The sequence below is a fragment of the Schistocerca cancellata genome, chromosome 10 (genome assembly GCF_023864275.1).
Source record: "Schistocerca cancellata isolate TAMUIC-IGC-003103 chromosome 10, iqSchCanc2.1, whole genome shotgun sequence".
Taxonomy (NCBI): Eukaryota; Metazoa; Arthropoda; class Insecta; order Orthoptera; family Acrididae; genus Schistocerca; species Schistocerca cancellata.
Window position 1 is genome coordinate 171,792,211 of NC_064635.1, and position 24,217 is coordinate 171,816,427.

Consider the following 24,217-nt stretch of genomic DNA (forward strand, 5'->3'; position numbering starts at 1 on the left):
GGCGGGGGAACCCGGGCGCACGAACTCCTCTTCGGGAATCACGAAGCCGTGCAGGATCTTGAAAGGGACGGCCGCAGCGCGCGCTAGGACCGGCGACGAGATTTGGCTGCGTACGGTCGCCGCTACCGCAGGCGGAGGCGGAAGCGAGGCCGGGTGAGTGGGTGGGGCGCTCCAGCGTTCGCGTGGGAGTGTCCTGGGGCGGTGCCGCTCGTCCGAGCGCAGGTAGTTCTCCAGCAGGCAGCGCACGCGCGAGAACGCGATCGGCGCCATAGCGCGTGGTCTAGGGGCACTCGTCACTGTAGCAACGCCCTCCATTGTTGACCGCCGCCGAGGAAAATGGTCGGTCCGTTTACTCCATTGTCGTCCGTTACGATTTCTTCTACAATGTCAGCCTACTACAAAAAGAATTCTCTAAAACCCAATCCCTCCAAAACTCAAGTGAGTGCATTCCATCTGAACTCGAGGCAGGCAAAGTACAGGCTCAGTGTTACCTGGGATGGGACACTACCAGAACACACAGATAAGCCCACCTACCTTGGCGTCGTGCTAGACAGAACCACAGTCTAATACACAGGGTGTCCCAGCTATCTTGTCCACCCAAAATATCTCTGGAGCAATAACAGCACATACACAATGGCGTTGATTGCATCGCAATATTCCCATTACATCCCGAGATATTGAGACGCGAAGTTGACGCTTGAAACACCCGACATGCGCTGCTAGCGCACGTCCTGAGGCTCAGGCGTGAACCCCATGCTGCCCGTAATCGCGATGTGATTGACATGCGTAATCACACCTCCATACTTATCAAGAGGTCCGAAACGAATAATACGGTCTGCTGCCATCAACTCTCATAAGCACATAATGGTGAGCCTCAGGACGTGCGCTAGCAGGACTGCAATTGATTGCGCTACATACGCTGCCTTTCGTAAAAACCATGTTAAAAATGAATATAAACGATACTGTTTACATTTACTGAATACCGTATTCAGCAGCGTAGCTTCTCCACCGCTTGGGACGCTGTTGTCGCGGTGCATAACAAAAATCAGCGAGAGTGTCGCGACTGTATGCATTAGACTGTGACAGAACATTGACATACAAATACCATTGCGAAAAAAACACGCAAAAAAGTAGAAGCACGAAATTCCCTAATAAGAAAGCTGTCCAATAGCAAATGGGGTGCCAAACCTACCGTGGTCAGAACTTCAGCCCAAGCTTTGTGCTTCTCAACTGCCGAATATGCCTGCCCGGTGTGGTGCAGATCCACCCACGCAAAAAAGGTAGATATTAGCTTGAATGAAACAAGCAGGATAGTGACAGGCTGCATGAAACCAACCCCGATAGAAAATCTTCACAGGGCCGCAGGTTTCACAAACCCTGACTCACGTAGGAAAGCCCATGAACGTACCGAGAAGCTAAAACAAACGCTTGATGCCCGTCACTCAATATTTGGCCTAGAGTGTGGCCCCAGCAGACTCAAATCCAGACGCCGTTTCCTAAGTTGCGCCTTAGATGAGACCCCCATCTACTATCCACTAAGAGAGGACCCACCAAGCGGCGTTTCTGCTGATTGGAAAACCTGGAGAATGCTTAACCGCATCAGAACTGGGGTGGCTCCTGTGAAATCTAATTTGTTGGACGAAAATGACGACAAATGCGACTGCGGCACTCGACGGGACGTGGAACATCTCCTACAGTGCCCTGCCTGCCCCCACAGATGCACCCTCGACGATCTATGGCTGGCTAAAGAAGAAGCGTTGGACATTGCCCAGTACTGGGCAAACAAATTGTAGTTTCCGGACACGAAAAAGTAAAGTAAGTTCTTTTTCCTTTTTTTTAATCATCAGTTTTTGACTGGTTCGAAGTAGCCCGCCACGAATTCCTCTCCTGTGCCAACCTCTTCATATCAGAGTAGCACTCACAACCGACGTCCTCAATTATTTGCTGGATGTATTCCAATCTCTGTCTTCCTCTACAGTGTTTGCCTTCTGCAGCTCCCTCTAGTACCACGAAAGTTCCATGCGGCTTTTCGCGGATGATGCTGTAGTATACAGAGAAGTTGCAGCATTAGAAAATTGTAGCGAAATGCAGCAAGATCTGCAGCGGATAGGCACTTGGTGCAGGGAGTGGCAACTGACTCTTAACATAGACAAATGTAATGTATTGCGAATACATAGAAAGAAGGATCCTTTATTGTATGATTATATGATAGCGGAACAAACACTGGTAACAGTTACTTCTGTAAAATATCTGGGAGTATGCGTACGGAATGATTTGAAGTGGAATGATCATATAAAATTAATTGTTGGTAAGGCGGGTACCAGGTTGAGATTCATTGGGAGAGTCCTTAGAAAATGTAGTCCATCAACAAAGGAGGTGGCTTACAAAACACTCGTTCGACCTATACTTGAGTATTGCTCATCAGTGTGGGATCCGTACCAGATCGGGTTGACGGAGGAGATAGAGAAGATCCAAAGATGAGCGGCGCGTTTCGTCACAGGGTTATTTGGTAACCGTGATAGCGTTACGGAGATGTTTAACAAACTCAAGTGGCAGACTCTGCAAGAGAGGCGCTCTGCATCGCGGTGTAGCTTGCTCGCCAGGTTTCGAGAGGGTGCGTTTCTGGATGAGGTATCGAATATATTGCTTCCCCCTACTTATACCTCCCGAGGAGATCACGAACGTAAAATTAGAGAGATTAGAGCGCGCACAGAGGCTTTCAGACAGTCGTTCTTCCCGCGAACCATACGCGACTGGAACAGGAAAGGGAGATAATGACAGTGGCACGTAAAGTGCCCTCCGCCACACACCGTTGGGTGGCTTGCGGAGTATAAATGTAGATGTAGATGTAGATGTAGATGATGTCTCAACAGGTGTCCTGTCATCCTGTCGCTTCTTCTTGTCAGTGTTTTCCACACATCCCTGTCCTCTCCGATAGTGCAGAGAACCTCCTCATTCCTTACCTTATCAGTTCAGCATTCTTCTGTAGCACCACAGCTCAAATGCTTCGACTCTCTTTCGTTCCGGTTTTCCCACAGTCCATGTTTCACTGCCATATAATTCTGTGCTCCAAACGTACATTCTCAGAAATTTCTCCCTCAAATTAAGGCCTAAGTTTAATACTAGCAGACTTCTCCTGGCCACGAATGCCCATTTTGGCCAGTGCTAGTCTGCTTTTGATATCCTCTTTGCTCTGTCCGTCATTGCTTATTTTACTGCATAAATAGAAGAGCTCCTTAACATCATCTACTTCGTGCCCTCAGACCTGATGTTAAGTTTCTCGTTGTTCTCATTTCTGGTACTGTTCATTATTTCCGGTAACGGCCTTGCCGCAGTGGATACACCGGTTCCCATCAGATCACCTAAGTTAAGCGCTGTCGGGCGTGGCTACCACTTGGATGGGTGACCATCCGGGCCGCCATGCGCTGTTGCCATTTCTCGGGGTGCACTCAGCCTCGTGATGCCAACTGAGGAGCTACTCGACCGAATAGTAGCGGCTTCGGTCAAAGAAAACCATCATAACGACCGGGAGAGCGGTGTGCTGACCACACGCCCCTCCTATCCGCATCCTTAGCGGAGGATGACACGGCGGTCGGATGGACCCGATTAGCCACTTGTGGCCTGAAGACAGAGTGCTTTTTTTTTACCAAGGGAGCAGAGATTGAGGTTTACTAATTCTTGGTCGTCCACTCTTATTATTTCCTTCTGGTTCTTGTACATATTGTATATTGCCTGTCTCTCCCTGTAACTTACCCCTACTTTTCTCAGAATTCCGAACATCTTGCACCATTTCAGACTGCCAAACGCTTTTTCCACGTCGACAAATCCTATGAATGTGTCTTGATTTTTCTTTAGCCTTGCTTCCATTTTCAACCGCATCGTCAGAATTGCCTCTCTGGTGCCTTTACCTTTCCCAAAGCCAAACTGATCGTCTCTGAATATTATTCTTGTAAGCAACTCGGATGCATGAGCTGTTAAGCTGATTGTGCGATAATTCTCGCACTTGTCAGCTCTCGCAGTCTGCGAAATTCTGTGGATGAAATTTTTCCTAAAGTGAGATGGTATGACTCCAGATTCATACATTCTACACACCAACGTGAACTATGATTTTGTTACCACTTTCCGCAATGATTTTAGATATTCTGATGGAGTGTTATATACCCTTTCTGCCTTATTTTCTGTAAGTCCTCCAAAACTCTCTTAAATTGTGATTCTAATGCTGGATACCCTATTTCTCCTAAATCGATTCCTGTTTCTTCTTCAATCACATCAGACAAATCTTCCTCTTTCCACCTATCCGCTCACTCCTCTGCATTTAACAGTGGAGTTCCTATTGCACTCTTAATGTTACCACCCTTCCTTTTAATTTCACCGAAGGCTGTTTTCACTTTTCTATATGCTGAGTCATTCCTTCCAACAATCGTTTCTTTTTCGATTTCTTCACATTTTTCGTGCTGTCATTTCATCTTAGCTTCCCTGCAGTTCCTATTTATTTCATTCCTCAGCGATTTATATTTCTGTAATGCTGAATTTACCTGAACATTTTTGTACAGTGGTCAAAATAAATGTTGCACATTGCTTTACTGTCAATATCGTGCTTAACAGGAAACGAAAATGGTTTTGTTCTGTCATATATAGTGAGAAGAAAACAAAAATAAAGAAAACAAACATTTTTCCACAAAATAACAAAAACTTACAAAATATTAAACAACAAAGCTATAGTTTCTTCCCACTGTCATCTTCCATAAGACATTGTTTATAAAACATTCACTACACCTCATACATTAAGACACTTTTGAATGGGGTTAGGCATACCCTTATCAAGTAGTCCTTAAACAGTGTCAGATACTTTCCCATTCCTTCACCCAACGGCCTCTATAATGCTCTGTAAGGTCTCTGGTGGGGGAGGGTGTTTGCACACCACTTCTTTTAGCGTGGACCATGCATTGTCACTGCAGCTGGAATCTGGAGAATATGGACCCCTTTCCGTCAGACTGAGTGTGTGTTCTACTAGAAACTTATTTATAAGATTGTAACAATGGCGCCGTGTATTGTCGTCCACCGGCGTGAATCCCGCCTCATTGTATTCACCAAATGGAGCCACTTCTTCGCACCAGGAATTCTGTCACATATTAGCACAAGGGGTGATCTGCAGCCGTACATGATTCCACCCCAAAATACACTCCTGGAAATGGAAAAAAGGACACATTGACACCGGTGTGTCAGACCCACCATACTTGCTCCGGACACTGCGAGAGGGCTGTACAAGCAATGATCACACGCACGGCACAGCGGACACACCAGGAACCGCGGTGTTGGCCGTCGAATGGCGCTAGCTGCGCAGCATTTGTGCACCGCCGCCGTCAGTGTCAGCCAGTTTCCCGTGGCGTACGGAGCTCCATCGCAGTCTTTAACACTGGTAGCATGCCGCGACAGCGTGGACGTGAACCGTATGTGCAGTTGACGGACTTTGAGTGAGGGCGTATAGTGGGCATGCGGGAGGCCGGGTGGACGTACCGCCGAATTGCTCAACACGTGGGGCGTGAGGTCTCCACAGTACATCGATGTTGTCGCCAGTGGTCGGCGGAAGGTGCACGTGCCCGTCGACCTGGGACCGGACCGCAGCGACGCACGGATGCACGCCAAGACCGTAGGATCCTACGCAGTGCCGTAGGGGACCGCACCGCCACTTCCCAGCAAATTAGGGACACTGTTGCTCCTGGGGTATCGGCGAGGACCATTCGCAACCGTCTCCATGAAGCTGGGCTACGGTCCCGCACACCGTTAGGCCGTCTTCCGCTCACGCCCCAACATCGTGCAGCCCGCCTCCAGTGGTGTCGCGACAGGCGTGAATGGAGGGACGAATGGAGACGTGTCGTCTTCAGCGATGAGAGTCGCTTCTGCCTTGGTGCCAATGATGGTCGTATGCGTGTTTGGCGCCGTGCAGGTGAGCGCCACAATCAGGACTGCATACGACCGAGGCACACAGGGCCAACATCCGGCATCATGGTGTGGGGAGCGATCTCCTACACTGGCCGTACACCACTCGTGATCGTCGAGGGGACACTGAATAGTGCACGGTACATCCAAACCGTCATCGAACCCATCGTTCTACCATTCCTAGACCGGCAAGGGAGCTTGCTGTTCCAACAGGACAATGCACGTCCGCATGTATCCCGTGCCACCCAACGTGCTCTAGAAGGTGTAAGTCAACTACCCTGGCCAGCAAGATCTCCGGATCTGTCCCCCATTGAGCATGTTTGGGACTGGATGAAGCGTCGTCTCACGCGGTCTGCACGTCCAGCACGAACGCTGGTCCAACTGAGGCGCCATGTGGAAATGGCATGGCAAGCCGTTCCACAGGACTACATCCAGCATCTCTACGATCGTCTCCATGGGAGAATAGCAGCCTGCATTGCTGCGAAAGGTGGATATACACTGTACTAGTGCCGACATTGTGCATGCTCTGTTGCCTGTGTCTATGTGCCTGTGGTTCTGTCAGTGTGATCATGTGATGTATCTGACCCCAGGAATGTGTCAATAAAGTTTCCCCTTCCTGGGACAATGAATTCACGGTGTTCTTATTTCAATTTCCAGGAGTGTATATTGCCTGTCTCTCCCTGTAACTTACCCCTACTTTTCTCAGAATTCCGAACATCTTGCACCATTTTAGACTGCCAAACGCATTTTCCACGTCGACAAATCCTATGAATGTGTCTTGATTTTTCTTTAGCCTTGCTTCCATTTTCAACCGCATCGTCAGAATTGCCTCTCTGGTGCCTTTACCTTTCCTAAAGCCAAACTGATCGTCTCTGAATATTATTCTTGTAAGCAACTCGGATGCATGAGCTGTTAAGCTGATTGTGCGATAATTCTCGCACTTGTCAGCTCTCGCAGTCTGCGAAATTCTGTGGATGAAATTTTTCCTAAAGTGAGATGGTATGACTCCAGATTCATACATTCTACACACCAACGTGAACTATCATTTTGTTACCACTTTCCGCAATGATTTTAGATATTCTGATGGAATGTTATATACCCATTCTGCCTTATTTTCTGTAAGTCCTCCAAAACTCTCTTAAATTCTGATTCTAATGCTGGATACCCTATTTCTCCTAAATCGATTCCTGTTTCTTCTTCAATCACATCAGACAAATCTTCCTCTTTCCACCTATCCGCTCACTCCTCTGCATTTAACAGTGGAGTTCCTATTGCACTCTTAATGTTACCACCCTTGCTTTTAATTTCACCGAAGGCTGTTTTCACTTTCCTATATGCTGAGTCAGTCCTTCCACCAATCGTTTCTTTTTCGATTTCTTCACATTTTTCGTGCTGTCATTTCGTCTTAGCTTCCCTGCACTTCCTATTTATTTCATTCCTCAGCGACTTGTATTTCTGTAATCCTGAATTTACCTGAACATTTTTGTACAGTGGTCAAAATAAATGTTGCACATTGCTTTACTGTCAATATTGTGCTTAACAGGAAACGAAACTGGTTTTGTTCTGTCATATATAGTGAGAAGAAAACAAAAATAAAGAAAATAAACATTTTTCCACTCGAGAAGCAGAAACAAAATAACAAAAACTTACAAAATATTAAACAACAAACGCTATAGTTTCTTCCCACTGTCATCTTCCATAAGACATTGTTTATAAAACATTCACTCCACCTCATACATTAAGACACTTTTGAATGGGGTTAGGCATACTCTTATCAAGTAGTCCTTAAACAGTGTCAGATACTTTCCCATTCCTTCACCCAGCGGCCTCTATAATGCTCTGTAAGGTCTCTGGTGGGGGAGGGTGTTTGCACACCACTTCTTTTAGCGTGGACCATGCATTGTCATTGCAGCTGGAATCTGGAGAATATGGACCCCTTTCCGTCAGACTGAGTGTGTGTTCCACTAGAAATTTATTTATACGATTGTAACAATGGCGCCGTGCATTGTCGTCCACCGGCGTGAATCCCGCCTCATTGTATTCACCAAATGGAGCCACTTCTTCGCACCAGGATTTCTGTCACATATTAGCACAAGGGGTGATCTGCAGCCGTACATGATTCCACCCCAAAATATGACTGAACTGCCTTCATAAGGGTGACGGTGTATGGTACAACTAAGGTATAAGCGTTGTACTCGTTGCATCCACACATGAATTTGAGTATTTTCAGCGTAGAGACAGATACAGACCTCATCAGAAAAGAGCGCAATCTCCCACTGCTCCTAATCCAAAAATAGTGGCTTTGTGTCCGTATCTTTCATACCAATCGGTGTAGTAGGTTAGTCTCGGTAGTGACGTCATTTTCGGTTCTTTATCGAAATATCCTATTCAGTAAGCTTCTGAGACCTGTTACCGAACGGTCCTCCCACCGATTTCACAATTGTACCGAGAGGTTTTGGATTTCGGTCTGGCCCTGCCGATCGGTGAACTGTGGTTTATGTACACCTATAATTTGTTATTTTAAACATATTTAGCGGTTTTAGCTTTGGATTTAGTGATTGGGTTATAACACTCCTTTCTGCTACTGCTATACCATAACCTCAAAACTGGAGGCAATTTGCAAAACAGAATTATTTTGTTGGAGTAATAATGGTATAAAGCAACAGAGCAGTGTTACCCCCTGAGAGGAATTTTGTTATGTTGACCGTGCTGTACCTAACGGAGGTGGCTTATCGGAAGTTAAAGTGAGAATTATGTAAATATTTGAACAGTAGCAAACAAAATTTTGCCTATCTGCACTGATTATAGAATAAGGAAAACGGTCGACAGCCTAATTAGGCAAGAGAAAGATTAACATTCTCATTTAAGAAAGTAGGTATAAGTAACTATAACGGATCAACACAACCTATACTTTGTCACACACGAGTGCAGTGAACTCTGTCACATACATATGTTTACGGTAAGATTGAAACTAACAGAGCAGCAGAAACAATTTGCAAAATTATAACAGATACCGAAACACACTATCACTTTCAGGGCTTACACAAAGTGAATAGTCTTTATAACATTACTATTAATATGCACTTCTAATACACAAGAGAGACAAACACTTAGCAAACATGAGTATATAACGTTTCACAACTGCAGCTTTCTCACTTTTACTACTGCGAAACACAATGTTGACAAAATTGCAAGAAACTGACTCACCTTTTAGAATTTACTACAGACAACAATGTGATCATTTACTTTATAAGCCTCAGTCTTAAGAACTTTTAATTTTGAAGTTAGCAACAGCACTTTAATAAGCAGGTTTTATAGGAATATTTTCAGCAAACAACATTTACTTTAATTCACTCTCTTGCCATCTTAACTTTAACTTTCTTTTTACTATGTTGAAGAGGCATTAATGAGCAAAATATTAGGCTTTAATGTTCTTTTAGTAAGGACACTCGGATATCACTTTAGCTCAAACGGAGAGGAACCTGAGAGGTGTTATGATGAGGAGAAAAATCAGGGTAGGTACACAAATTCAGATATAAATTACCTTATATTTGAGCACACTAACACATCCATTAAGCTGATCCTCCACTGTACATCATTGTAGTATTCCGATGTAATGATTGTGCAATGTGGTGGCAACTGCATGTTGTTAGGTGGAATTGCAGGTAGAATTGCTGGACTCTGTCATTTCTTGGTGGTGATGATCGATACCAATCCCAGAATATTTCCAGCTATTTAACCATTCTTCCGAGGCATTGGAAAGCGGCAGGAAAAGCCTCTCTCGGAACCAGCACAATATGCATCTTTTACATGGCAGTGCACAGAATCGTAGCTCGTCCCTGACTCGTAGCTCGTCTCCGACTCGTAGCTCGTCCCCGACTGGTAGCTTGTCTCCGACTCGTAGCTCGTCCCCGACTGAGTATCAGTTCCACCTTTTCTACCTAGGCCAACCACAATTTGCGCGCGCTACACAGTTCCGTTCCCGAGGGGAACCACTACACCTTTTACATACAGAATAACTAAGAGCCCTAAGTGAGGATCAGCAGTTTACATAATAGCAAACAAATATATTAAATAAAACAGAACATTTACACATATTGACATTTCTACAAAAAATTATTCACACAGAAATTACAATTATATATGGTAAGTTTTGTTCCCTCCAAATGGGACAAAGATTTTAAATTACAGATACACTACTTTGCATAGAATCAGACCATGACTCAAAGTTTGTAGAAAGAAAGGAGTATACAATTTTATGTTATCGATTCAAACAAACACATTTACAGAAGCACAGCAATGTGACATTAAATGAAACAAAAGCAAAATAAATCAGTACAGCATTAGAGCTATGGTGTTACAGGGTTACTAAAGAATCACCAGAGGACGCATCCAGTTGGAAAGTGAGTTCATAACAGACTATTTTCCTTTGTTAGAAATATGGTTAGGTTAGGTTGTTACTGTGAATGATTACATCAAAACAAAAAAAAAAACACGTTTTCGGTCAATATTCTCTCAAAATAAATGTTATTTTTATGCAAATAAAAGTTTAAACATCATTAAATATCAAGACATCGGCTCTGCTTACGTATATAACATGAGTGTGAACTGACATTACTAGTGCCTTTGTGTACTTTTTCCCACAAATGGGTTAGTTAGTAATTATCGAAATGTCTTTACAACTTTCATGTAACAATGGAAAGCAATTATGTGAAGTTTGATATTGGAAACCTTCGAAACTATCACGCATCTATAACTTACGCAGCACCGTTTGGCAACGAAGTCAGCCTACGTTCCTCTACACAGTACTTAAAGAATTGAGCACTGCATATCTGTTGTTAGGCGTGGCCAAGTGGTTAGCGCGCGGAATGCGATTCCAATGGTCATGGGTTTGCGCATGGGTGGACACAATTTTTTTTTTCTCTTCATGTATGCAACATGTTCTGAGACATTGTTACTCGTGTAAGTTAAGATTTTTCTGCAATATTCGTTATTACTTACATGTAAGAGCGCACTTCCTCAGTAATGATGTCGTGATTTCTGTGTGTTTAAAATACGAAATATGAAATTGTTGAAGATGAAATTGCTGTGAGTGAAACAACCGACAGTGAACTTTATATTTTTTCTTGTCAGAAATAATGCACCATTTTTTCCGAATATGTAGCGATTTCCGAGTATGCACTTAGACAGGAATCTAAGAGCACAAGTTAAATTACTGGGAATGTAACTAGCAGCAGTCATTTTCATAATCTTGCTTGTCACAAGTATTTATCTGCGATCGAATCCTCAACAACAGTAGACAGAGATGAAAGATCTCTGCCGTAATATTTTTAGACTGTAGCACCATGTACGGAACACTTTCATTCATGAGATGCATGTTATAAACTTTGACGAACTGCAGGAGCTCTCGAAAGCGCGTTTTTTCAGTTTCGTTTTTAAGACCCAAATTGTTGATACATCAAATAGGGAAGTGGGCTACTTAATCATTTGGATCTCTAGGAGCGAGTTCAAACCACATTCTGTTTATCTTCTTATTCTTTGAAACTCCCAGAATCAATTTTTCGGGTGTTCTTATAGATGTATTAGTACAATGTGGTACTACACACTATTCCTAACTCATTTTCCGAAACGTAAAATCCAAAACACGATGTCAGTGTGAATGAGAATAAGATGATATAATGCGTCATTTACGACAATCTGCAGAATGCAGTCAAACACGCCATCGTTATATTGCAGAGAAAAAATAAAAAAAAAATTATGCATTTCAGCTGAGGATCATGGAAATGGATATACTACGCCTGATGCTGTTACGGAGGAGGCAAGGGCGATGAAGGCGGGCACGTCAGCTCTATGGAATGCGGCGTTACGCGTTATGGAAACGTAAACGCAATTTTCTGTACTTGGAAGAATAGCGCGCCTGTGTCGTCTTCTAGCCGCTTTGTGTTCGTGGCGCTGTGCGCGCTGCAGTGCGCATGCGCGGATCTGCGGCCGCTTGCTTTAGATTCGCTTGCGCGACAGGAACTGACAACAGCGCTTCAGTCCTCTAGACCCGAACGGTATCGCTACCGAAATGCATACTGAATAACGCAGGGTCTCTAATTCGAGTACTAGACCGTTCGGTGCTATTGAGTACCGTAACAGTTGGCACAATGGCGGAAAGATACAGAATAGGCATCCTGGTACGTAATAGCCGCTCACGGAGCCTATTTCGTATCATTCGTGTTGCACCTGCAGTCCTGTAGCGATCTGGAACTGCCGCCGTAGATGTTGTGCGGAATTAGTATTTAATTTAGGGGCGACCAGACACTTCAACAAAAACAAGAAACACCAGGATTAGCGTTGCCACAACTTAATAAATAGCTTCTAGTCCCCTAATGTTACATCAATGCCCGTTCCCAATTGGCCATGGTTGACTGGCTAATGGAGATGGGTGCCTTCAATAATTACTTACACAACATTACTGATTTACGTAATTTATTAATAATAGTTCACTGAAACACAAGTCTTAAAACACTTCACAGAAAGGCTGGTTAAATAATTGTTCCTTTGATTAATCAGGTAATAAATTCTCAACCAATAACAGTAGTAAACAACGTCAGTTCGAAATCAAAACTTACAGACTCATAATGGTAGAAAGGTACCTTACAACTTCAAAATTTACTTTCATTTAACACGCAGATACAAAAACATATCCAAAACTCACAGTTAGCATATCTGTCAAATTCTATTATTTATAACACGCTGAACTACAGAGCAGAACTGACAATTTCAAATCTGTCCAATGAATAATCCTGATAACAGAAATTTACGTTCACCAATAAGAAATATAATAACTTTATGACAACGCCCATCCGGCATTCAAAAATGGCCCTGAGCACTATGGGACTTAACTGCTACAGTCATCAGTCCCCTAGAACTTAGAACTACTTAAACCTAACTAACCTAAGGACAGCACACAACACCCAGCCATCACGAGGCAGAGAAACTCCCTGACCCCGCCGGGAATCGAACCCGGGAACCCGGGCGTGGGAAGCGAGAACGCTACCGCACGACCACGAGATGCTGGCTATCCGGCATTGGCCACACTTTTACACAATCGTAAATTCCGTTGAAAAGTGACAGTTACTGCTCAACCTCCACACAGTTAAGTAAACTGACACAGCAGAAGTCACTGAAGGTTAATACACGTACTGTATTCCACTGCTTTCTTCTCCAGTATCATGACATCCTTACTGTGGGCGAACATGCTACAGCACAGCATGTTCAGGTTGGGCCCACGCTGCCTTGTTTATCTGCCGTGGCAAAACACACACAAACGACATTGGCCACAGCTCGCCGTAAATTGTGTCCATATAATTGCAGACCCCACGGCTTATTGTTCCACAGCAGCGTTGAATTCCCAAGCGTCTCCGTTTCACCATAAGTTCATTTCGACAGAGTTCCAAAATTAATAATTCACAATTTTGGCCCCAACACTCTGCCGTTCTGTCCTTCTAACTTGGTAATCTCCTACCGTCCTCTCCTCGTCGCCAGAGGGCCAGTCGCCGCCAACTCGGCGCCCCAGTGTCTCTGGCGAGGCCAATATCGACCTTAACACTCGCGGCCGAAACACAATCGTGCCAAAAACAGGCACAACGTGTATCATTTTTCTGACGCTTTGTGCTGCTATACGCAGGTATCTGGCGTGCACACCTGTTGTTTCCCTTCGTCGGCCACTTCTGTGACGATCCTCAACTGATCCTGCCGCTAGAAACTTGTTCCATACTCTAGAGACATCACTTTGACTCCCAGCGACACTCGCTGATGCATCCACTTGTCTCGTTCCTTGCCCCATTAGACTGGCGACGCGGAGCCTCTGACCATACATAAGATAATATCAATGACTCACCGTTGGAATTGGCTAACACATACAAATACCTGGGTGTAACACTTTGTAGGGATATGAAATGGAGTGATCACATAGGTTCAGTTGTGGATAAAGCAGGTGGTAGGCTTCGGTTTATTGACAGAATAGTGGGGGAAGTGCAATCAGTCTAGAAAAGAGATTGCTTACAAATCTTTCGTGCGACCTGTTTTAGAATACTGCTCAAGTGTGTGAGATCCTTACCAAATAGGTCTAACAGGGGATATATACAGTAAAGGGCAGCATTAACAATTAGAGGTTTGTTTAATCAGTGCGAGAGTGTCACAGAGATACTGAAGGAATTGAACTGGCAGACTCTTGACAACAAACATGAACTATCCCGATAAAGTCTATTAACAAAGTTTCAAGAAACGGCTTTAAATGGTTACCCTAAGGATATGCTACAACCCCCAACGTATCGTTCACACAGGGATCGTGAGAGGAAGACCAGAATAATTACTGCACGCACACAGGCATTCAAACAATCATTCATCCCACACTCCAGTCGTAAATGGAACCGAGAGAAATCCTAATAATTGGTACAATGGGACGTACCCTCTGCCATGCATGTCACGGTAGTTTTTGGAGTATAGATGTAGATAGAGATATTGTTGTCCGAACCCTGCTCAAGCAACATAACTATCGTAATGACACATGGCAGGAGAATCACATACTAGCTAACAGCCCTCCTCCCTCAACTTCAGAATAAAAAAGAATTTTCTTTGACCACTTCCATTTTCGAAATGACAAAAGATATATAACTAATAGTTTTGGTAAGTGCTTTGTTAAACCATGAACTAATGAGTCACCGAGACAATTAGTGTTGCTTATTTCTAACAACTTTTTTTATATGACGATGAAATACGTCTCAGTGGATTGCGAGTGTTGCCTATAACTACTCAGAAACGAAAGCTAACTATCCACATTGAAGGTAGACACTTGCTATGAAACATGCTTCCTCTCACCGGTCCTCTTCCTAGCAATGCTTGCTTCACTCGCACACGCGTTTAAAATCAATCAAGTTAAAATGTATCCACTATACTTAGTATACCTGCTAGGTAAATCACTTGGTTGCTGCACTCCTTAACTTCTGAATTGGCAGAAATTGGAAGACTCCAGGCTGCCAAGGTTTTTTATCTAACCATTGCCGCAAACTGTACCACTTGCACTGTCTCTTTCACTCTCTTTCTAGCACTGTTCTGTCACTATAAATTATGAAACTTCCTGGCAGATTAAAACTGTGTGCCCGACTGAGACTCGAACTCGGGACCTTTGCCTTTCGTGGGCAAGTGCTCTACCAACTGAGCTACCGAAGCACGACTCACGCCCGGTACTCACAGCTTTACTTCTGCCAGTACCTCGTCTCCTACCTTCCAAACTTTACAGAAGCTCTCCTGCGAACCTTGCAGAACTAGCACTCCTGAAAGAAAGGATATTGCGGAGACATGGCTTAGCCACAGCCTGGGGGATGTTTCCAGAATTCTGGACTATAAATTATGTTTCACTGCCAGTGCGTCCCTCTCTGCCTATCACAACGCTGTTGTCTCCTTCACTCTTTCTATCCCACAGCCACTGTCTGCTATCTTCCAGTAAATATTTACTGGTTTTCCGCCCCTGTCTCCTCCTCTCTTGGCATAAAAGACCGCGAATGTGTTCGCGAGCTAAAATTTTTTGGGAAATTTTTGAAAGGTGCTGAGAAAGTTAAAATGAGACAGCCAGTACACACACAGGAGCATAATCGCCTTTCTTGTGCTCCGATAGGAACATTTTTCCACTGGTTCCCACATGTCTCTCAAATGAAAAGAACTTTATGAGTCAGTAAAATTTTGATAGTTTACTTATGTGAAACGGATACAATATATAATTTTAAACCTCGCGCAGGATTTTACGTCCTCAAAAATTTTGCATGTGCTTCAGAGATACGAGGGTGGTTTGAGAAGTTCTCGGTATCACCGCGAGAGGTCAGCGCTGGCGCAACGAGTTGTTCACGTGACATTCATTGGACTGTTGCCTGTAAACACGTTATAAAATTATACGTAGTCGCGTTGGAAGTCAGATCTGGAAGCTGGAGAGATTGAATAAGAGTCACTATCCGTTCTTTGCACACCAACCTGTCGTCTTCTAAAGTTGTGTCCCCAGCGCAGAAGATAGCTCGTCGGTCGAGGGATCTTCTTCGGCGGAGGCTGCTATGTTGTCATCTCGAACTTGAACCTATGATTGTGCTTTTTTTGTCGGATGCCACTTGCCCAGGTTAGTGTCTGTGTCTACAGAGGGCAAGATCTGTAGTACTGACAATAACGGTAGCGACACCTCTCATTAATGTATCCTGTTTGTTTATATTTTACAATATCACTTTTTACACTCTCATCAACAACACTCGACATAGCTTTCTTAAGAGTAAGGTAAATTTTCTGACAACTTCCAATGTAGGATACGACATGTCCGTCCGAAACAAAGATACACGTCCGGCTTTGAAAAACACCCGAAACAGAGTGGCTAGCGCAGCCGAGGTACTTCGTCTCCCAGGCGCCCCAAAGCCACCCGAAGGTGTCCAAAGCACTTCGGTTGTAATATTGTTACTCTCATATTTCTCAAAACTAGTGAAATTTAATAAACAAAAGCGGTAGACACGTAGTATGGGTTAAGTACAATGAAAAGTATATAAATAAATAATAAGAGAATTAGGCGTTTTGGCGACAACACCCGGATGTGCCGACGAATCAGAAGCCAGTTCAGTACAATTAGCGGACTCTCCCCCAGGAATCGTACATACTGCACCATCTCGGCGCTCGTATATCCCTCTACTTTTGTACCACATGCTACTTCACGTGTATCACGCTACATCAAGGCAAGCTTCTAGCAAGATAAAATACTAGCGGCCACAGCCAGAAATATCACAACGTGGCACGTCAGTGCTCTTGGAAGAGAGCTGTGGCGGTGACTCTATTGTTGTTCCCAGTAGTGATTTGCGAAGATGGAAAAAAATCGAGATTCGAGCAGTGAAGAAGTACTTCGTCAAAGAAAGGTATGAAAGCAAAGGACACTCATGCCGATTTCTAGAATACACCGGGAGACTCGGCTCCTTCATATTCAACTTTTGCCAAGTGGAGAAATAAATTTGGATTTGGTCGGGAGAGGTCAGATGATGGTCTGCGCAGTGGTTGACCAAGATGTGTCACCACTCCAGAAATCACTGCAAAAGCGCACAAAAAGATCATGGAGGAGCGCCGATTGAAAGTACGTGAAATTGCTCACGCATCACATTTTAACTGTACAATTAAAAAAATGAAAACTCTCCCACGAGGCACCGCCTTATCGTAGCACTGTCCGTGTGGGCGGGAGAGTTTGTGTGCTCCAAGGAAGCTGATAGCTATATCGGCGGTAGCGTAGCTACTGGCGGGTCCAACCTAGCCGGGCAGGTCTCAGCAGAGGAGCCAGACAAAGTGTGCCTCACAACGACCCGTCTTATATCCTATATGTCCTATTCCCTACCCTCTCCTCAGTTACCATTCCTTTTCTTTCTCTAATTACCTTAAGGGGCTCCGGAAAGGCTCAAAATCATGAAAAGTTCAATTTTCACTTTTTTGCGTTTTCTGAATCTGCAGACTATTACCTTTTAATAGATATATAATTTATTCAATTAAGAAGACTACAACTATTTTTAAATGTTTTTTGAAATGTGTTCTACATGGGCGTGACCCACTGTGGCGCTGTTAAACTGCTCTCAAATGGTGTTATTATTAACGTCCGTGTTCATCAGGTACATTTTAGTGATGTGAGATAAAGTATGTGTTGTGGCTAACCTGCGTTGGTTCAATATATATCGCTGGTGTGATTGTCGATTGTTTCATGTTTATTTACTCTGTCGTTATCTCGAAAATATTCGTAATTAATTCTGTTTCTTGAGTCTCTGTTTTGTTGAAGTATAATAATGAGTAAAAGTAAAGTTATTAGAAATCCTCTGAAGGCTTTTAAGAAAAGGAGAAATGTTGGAAAGCCAAAGGTATGTGTTATTACTGTAAATAATAACATTCTAACATGGTACGAGCGATGCTTGCTTTAGACAAGGAACGCCTTCGGGCTGCAGACAGGGCTGTAAAGAGTCTAGAAATACAAGCAAGAGTAAACAGGAGGAGGAACAAGAGGAAGCTGGAGGAGGAGTTTGCAGAGGACGAAGATAATCCATCCTATGGACCTCGAATGCACTAAAAAGTTAATCCAATCTTTGTCGCTCGATTCCCAAAACTTTTATTTTCTCATACTAATTACATGTTTTCTAAGGACCTTCCAAACATATTTGTTTCAAACTTTCAGTAAATGTTACACAGTACCTTCTGCATAATTTAACAAAGCCTTTTTCCAAAAAACTGTATATTTTTGAATATATAAATAAAAAATTGCAAAAAAATGTTGTGAATTTTCATTACAATTGAAAAAAAAATCATCTTTAATAACTGAACTAAAATTTTGTAAAATCCCTGTGTTAAGTTGTAGCCCATATTTCAATAAATAATCTGTAAAAAGTTCAACTTCCTACCTCAAATACTTTGTGAGGAAAGATGTAATTTATAAGCGTTATTTTAACATTGCAAGTATAGGGCGTTCCAGAGCCCCTTAACACACCACTGCCTTGTGGTTGGTCTCGGGAGGGATGAAGGCTAAGGGAGAAAACCCTGAAAGAAAATCTGGAGTGGGGCCCCAAAGGCGGTTGGAAGGCGTAATACGTCCCCTTTCGGCAGCTCCTGCAACCGAAGTGATACCAGACGTATTGGCTTGCCTTTCCTCTGGATATCATCATTTGGGTCGAGAGGGAGACCGTGATGATTGGGCAACTCACGTGTCTTCATATTTATCGCTCAGGCTTGTAGCATCCTGGAGAGGACACTTCAGCGACGTCCAAGGACTTCGGCACAACACGGGAAGAGGCAGTTACCGGTTATAACCTCTGTCTGATTGGCGTAAGACTCGAGTGCCAGGGGCCATTTGCGACGGTGGGAGAGATCATTGCATCTCATTGGACAGCTACCGCCCGCCCCAAGCTGGGCAGCCCCCAGCCAATAAGGTGCTGTCCCGCCACTATCCGCCTGCTTCACGGGGTGTGTGAAGCTTAGAAGTAATCTTCGACAAGCGGGTTGATATAGTACACCTACCAACAACAAAAATGAAATAATAAAGAAATCACTATTTCGTATTGCCACCTGGAATGTTAGGATTACGTGTCCAAGGTACATTGACGATGCCCAAGAGGTTGATTTCATCTGTAAGACTGCCGTAATTGACAGAGAGCTCCATCGTTTGAATGTAGACATCGTGGGACTGCAGGAGACGCGGCTTCCAGACGCGGGCTCTATCAGGGAGGATAATTACACATTCTTCTGGCAGGGGAAGTCTCAAGATGGGCCAAGACTTCATGGCGTAGGATTTTCTGTTAAAAACGCCCTCCTGGACTGTACTGTGCCACCATCTGGTGGAACAGAGCGAATTATTGATTTGAAACTATGCTCCTCAAGTGGCACTGTCAACATCCTAAATGTGTACGCTCCCACCTTATCATCCAGCATGGAAGAGAAGGATCTGTTTTATGACTTACTCAGTGACAGAATAGCCAAGGTACCTAGCACCGAGACACTGTATATTCTAGGGGACTTTAACGCTAGAGTTGGATCAGATAACGACATATGGCCGAATTGCCTGGGACATCATGGGGTGGGAAAAATGAATGAAAATGGCCAGAGACTGCTTGAAGTTTGCTGCTTTTATGGACTCTGTATCACAAACACATATTTCCAGCTTAAGGATCAGCACAAGGTGTCTTGCAGACACCCGCGCTCTCATCACTGGCATCAACTTGACTTAGTCATAGCTAGGCGTACTGGTCTCATAAATGTGCTACTGACACGAAGTTATAGTGCTGATTGTAACACAGACCACGCCCTAGTGGCGTGCACATTGAGGCTCACTCCTAAGAAATGTCACCACGCTAAACCGAGAGGTCATCCCCGTATCAACACAGATCATGTTCATGACACACAAAGAAAGCAGGATTTTGCCAGTAATTTTGAAAGTGCTTTCCCAGGAAACGTGCAAGCAGAAAGGAATGTTGATAAGAAATGGGCAAAACTCTCGGGTGCAATCTACAACTCAGCAGTATTGGCCTATGGAATAAAAGGAAAAAGAAATAAGGACTGGTACGAGCAAAATTTGGAAGAAATGGAACCAGTCACTGAGGCTAAACGGAAAGCCCTGCTTGCTTACAAAAGAAACCCAAATGAAAGAACTCGAGATGACCTACGAAAAGCAAAGAACAGGGCACAGCAAACATCCAGGAGATGCGCAAACAACTACTGGCTGAATTTATGTGCAGGTATACAGAAAGCGGCCGACTCTGGGAACGCTAAGGCAATGTACGATGGTATTAAGAAAGCAATTGGACTAACTGTCAGAAAAACAGCTCCTCTGAAGTCCAAGACGGGTGAAGTCATTACTAATGAAGGCAAACAAATGGAACACTGGGTTGAACACTACCTCGAGTTGTATGCAGCCGAGAATGAAGTTAGCATGGATGCATGTGACGCCATCAAACAAATGCCAGTTATGGAAGAACTAGATGCAATGCCTACTATGGAAGAACTTAGTAGAGAAATAGATTCTCTTGCTAACGGAAAGGCCCCAAGTGAAGATGGGATCCTTGCAGAGGTTATTAAGTATAACAAGTCTGTTCTTCTCAAACAAAAATGGTTCAAATGGCTCTGAGCACTATGGGACTTAACAGCCATGGTCATCAGTCCCCTAGAACTTAGAACTACTTAAACCTAACTAACCTAAGGACAGCACACAACACCCAGTCATCACGAGGCAGAGAAAATCCGTGACTCTTCTCAAACATTTATATTCACTTATCACAACCAGCTGGGAAGAAGTTTATGTCCCGATGAGTATGCGGAATTCGAGGATAGTTACTCTATATAAACAGAAAGGGAACAGAAGTGACTGTAACAATTACCGAGGCATTTCATTACTAAATGTAGCCGGGAAAGCTTATGCAAGAGTCATCCTAATGCGATTACAGATCTTAGCTTCCAGAATCTACCCAGAATCTCAGTGTGGCTTCAGGCCCGGCCGATCAACCGTAGATACGATCTTCTCCTTAAGACAGCTACAAGAGAGATGTCGTGAGCAGCAGAGGCCACTTTATATTGCTTTCATTGACCTTGTTAAAGCGTTTGATTTAGTGAGCAGAAATGGGCTATTCAAACTGTTGCAGAAGATTGGATGCCCACCTAAACTACTACAGACAATTGTCTCTATGAGAAAACACAAGCAACAATTTGCTTCAACGGTAAAACATCAGAAGCATTCCCTGTTAATAGCGGTGTGAAACAGGGGTGTGTGTTAGCTCCTACATTATTTGGGATTTTCTTTTCCCTTCTGCTCAGATTTGCCTTTGAAGACTGTGAGGAGGGAGTGTATCTCCGAGCTAGGTTAATAATTGGCTCCTTTTACCGACCCCCCGACTCAGCAGCATTAGTGGCAGAACAACTGAGAGAAAATTTGGAATACATTTCACATAAATTTTCTCAGCATGTTATGGTCTTAGGTGGAGATTTCAATTTACCAGATATAGACTGGGACACTCAGATGTTTAGGACGGGTGGTAGGGACAGAGCATCGAGTGACATTATACTGAGTGCACTATCCGAAAATTACCTCGAGCAATTAAACAGAGAACCGACTCGTGGAGATAACATCTTGGACCTACTGATAACAAACAGACCCGAACTTTTCGACTCTGTAAGTGCAGAACAGGGAATCAGTGATCATAAGGCCGTTGCAGCATCCCTGAATATGGAAGTTAATAGGAATATAAAAAAAGGGAGGAAGGTTTATCTGTTTAGCAAGAGTAATAGAAGGCAGATTTCAGACTACCTAACAGATCAAAACGAAAATTTCTGTTCCGACACTGACAATGTTGAGTGTTTATGGAAAAAGTTCAAGGCAATCGTAAAATGCGTTTTAGACAGGTACGTGCCGAGCAAAACTGTGAGGGACGGGAAAAACCCACCGTGGTACAACAACAAAGTTAGGAAACTACTGCGAAAGCAAAGAGAGCTTCACTCCAAGTTTAAACGCAGCCAAAACCTCTCAGACAAACAGAAGCTAAACGATGTCAAAGTTAGCGTAAGGAGGGCTATGCGTGAAGCGTTCAGTGAATTCGAAAGTAAAATACTAGGTACCGACTTGACAGAAAATCCTAGGAAGTTCTGGTCTTACGTTAAATCAGTAAGTGGCTCGAAACATCATGTCCAGACACTCCGGGATGATGATGGCATTGAAACAGAGGATGACAAGCGTAAAACTGAAATACTAAACACCTTTTTCCAAAGCTGTTTCACAGAGGAAGACCGCACTGCAGTTCCTTCTCTAAATCCTCGCACCAACGAAAAAATGGCTGACATCGAAATAAGTGTCCAAGGAATAGAAAAGCAACTGGAATCACTCAACAGAGGAAAGTCCACTGGACCTGACGGGATACCAATTCGATTCTACACAGAGTACGCGAAAGAACTTGCCCCCCTTCTAACAGCCGTGTACCGCAAGTCTCTAGAGGAACGGAAGGTTCCAAATGATTGGAAAAGAGCACAGGTAGTCCCAGTCTTCAAGAAGGGTCGTCGAGCAGATGCGCAAAACTATAGACCTATCTCTCTGACGTCGATCTGTTGTAGAATTTTAGAACATGTCTTTTGCTCGAGTATCATGTCGTTTTTGGAAACTCAGAATCTACTATGTAGGAATCAACATGGATTCCGGAAACTGCGATCGTGTGAAACCCAACTCGCTTTATTTGTTCATGAGACCCAGAAAATATTAGATACAGGCTCCCAGGTAGATGCCATTTTCCTTGACTTCCGGAAGGCGTTCGATACAGTTCCGCACTGTCGCCTGATAAACAAAGTAAGAGCCTACGGAATATCAGACCAGCTGTGTGGCTGGATTGAAGAGTTTTTAGCAAACAGAACACAGCATGTTGTTCTCAATGGAGAGACATCTACAGACGTTAAAGTAACCTCTGGCGTGCCACAGGGGAGTGTTATGGGACCATTGCTTTTCACAATATATATAAATGACCTAGTAGATAGTGTCGGAAGTTCCATGCGGCTTTTCGCGGATGATGCTGTAGTATACAGAGAAGTTGCAGCATTAGAAAATTGTAGCGAAATGCAGGAAGATCTGCAGCGGATAGGCACTTGGTGCAGGGAGTGGCAACTGACCCTTAACATAGACAAATGTAATGTATTGCGAATACATAGAAAGAAGGATCCTTTATTGTATGATTATATGATAGCGGAACAAACACTGGTAGCAGTTACTTCTGTAAAATATCTGGGAGTATGCGTGCGGAACGATTTGAAGTGGAATGATCATATAAAATTAATTGTTGGTAAGGCGGGTACCAGGTTGAGATTCATTGGGAGAGTCCTTAGAAAATGTAGTCCATCAACAAAGGAGGTGGCTTACAAAACACTCGTTCGACCTATACTTGAGTATTGCTCATCAGTGTGGGATCCGTACCAGATCGGGTTGACGGAGGAGATAGAGAAGATCCAAAGAAGAGCGGCGCGTTTCGTCACAGGGTTATTTGGTAACCGTGATAGCGTTACGGAGATGTTTAACAAACTCAAGTGGCAGACCCTGCAAGAGAGGCGCTCTGAATCGCGGTGTAGCTTGCTCGCCAGGTTTCGAGAGGGTGCGTTTCTGGATGAGGTATCGAATATATTGCTTCCCCCTACTTATACCTCCCGAGGAGATCACGAATGTAAAATTAGAGAGATTAGAGCGCGCACAGAGGCTTTCAGACAGTCGTTCTTCCCGCGAACCATACGCGACTGGAACAGGAAAGGGAGATAATGACAGTGGCACGTAAAGTGCCCTCCGCCACACACCGTTGGGTGGCTTGCGGAGTATAAATGTAGATGTAGATGTAGATGTAGATCTACATACGAGGTCTGATGGAAATCTTTTCAACATTGCTCGCCTCAAGGCCAAGACCAAAGTAAATACAGTTGTTATCCGTGAGTTGTTATATGCGGATGATGCAGCTCTAGTAGCGAACACAGAAGATAAGCTGCAGTATATAATCAACAAATTATCAAATGCCTGTGAAAAGTTTGGTCTACTCATCAGCCTTCAAAAGACTAAGATCATGACGCAGAGCACTACCAACCTTCCATCCATTAGCATTGATGGCAATCCTCTCCAGATAGTTGACGACTTTACCTACTTGGGACCTACAATATGTAGCAACTTGTCCATGGACACTGAACTTACTAATAGAATCGCAAAGGCATCATCTGTCATGGCTAGATTGAAAAACAG

The 24,217-nt window shown here is 43.9% G+C and overlaps 1 pseudogene; it reads left to right on the forward strand.

The window, feature by feature from the left end:
* The first annotated feature begins 3,316 nt into the window (after positions 1–3,316).
* On the forward strand, positions 3,317–3,434 carry LOC126107207 (5S ribosomal RNA; annotated as a pseudogene).
* Positions 3,435–24,217: the final 20,783 nt, after the last annotated feature.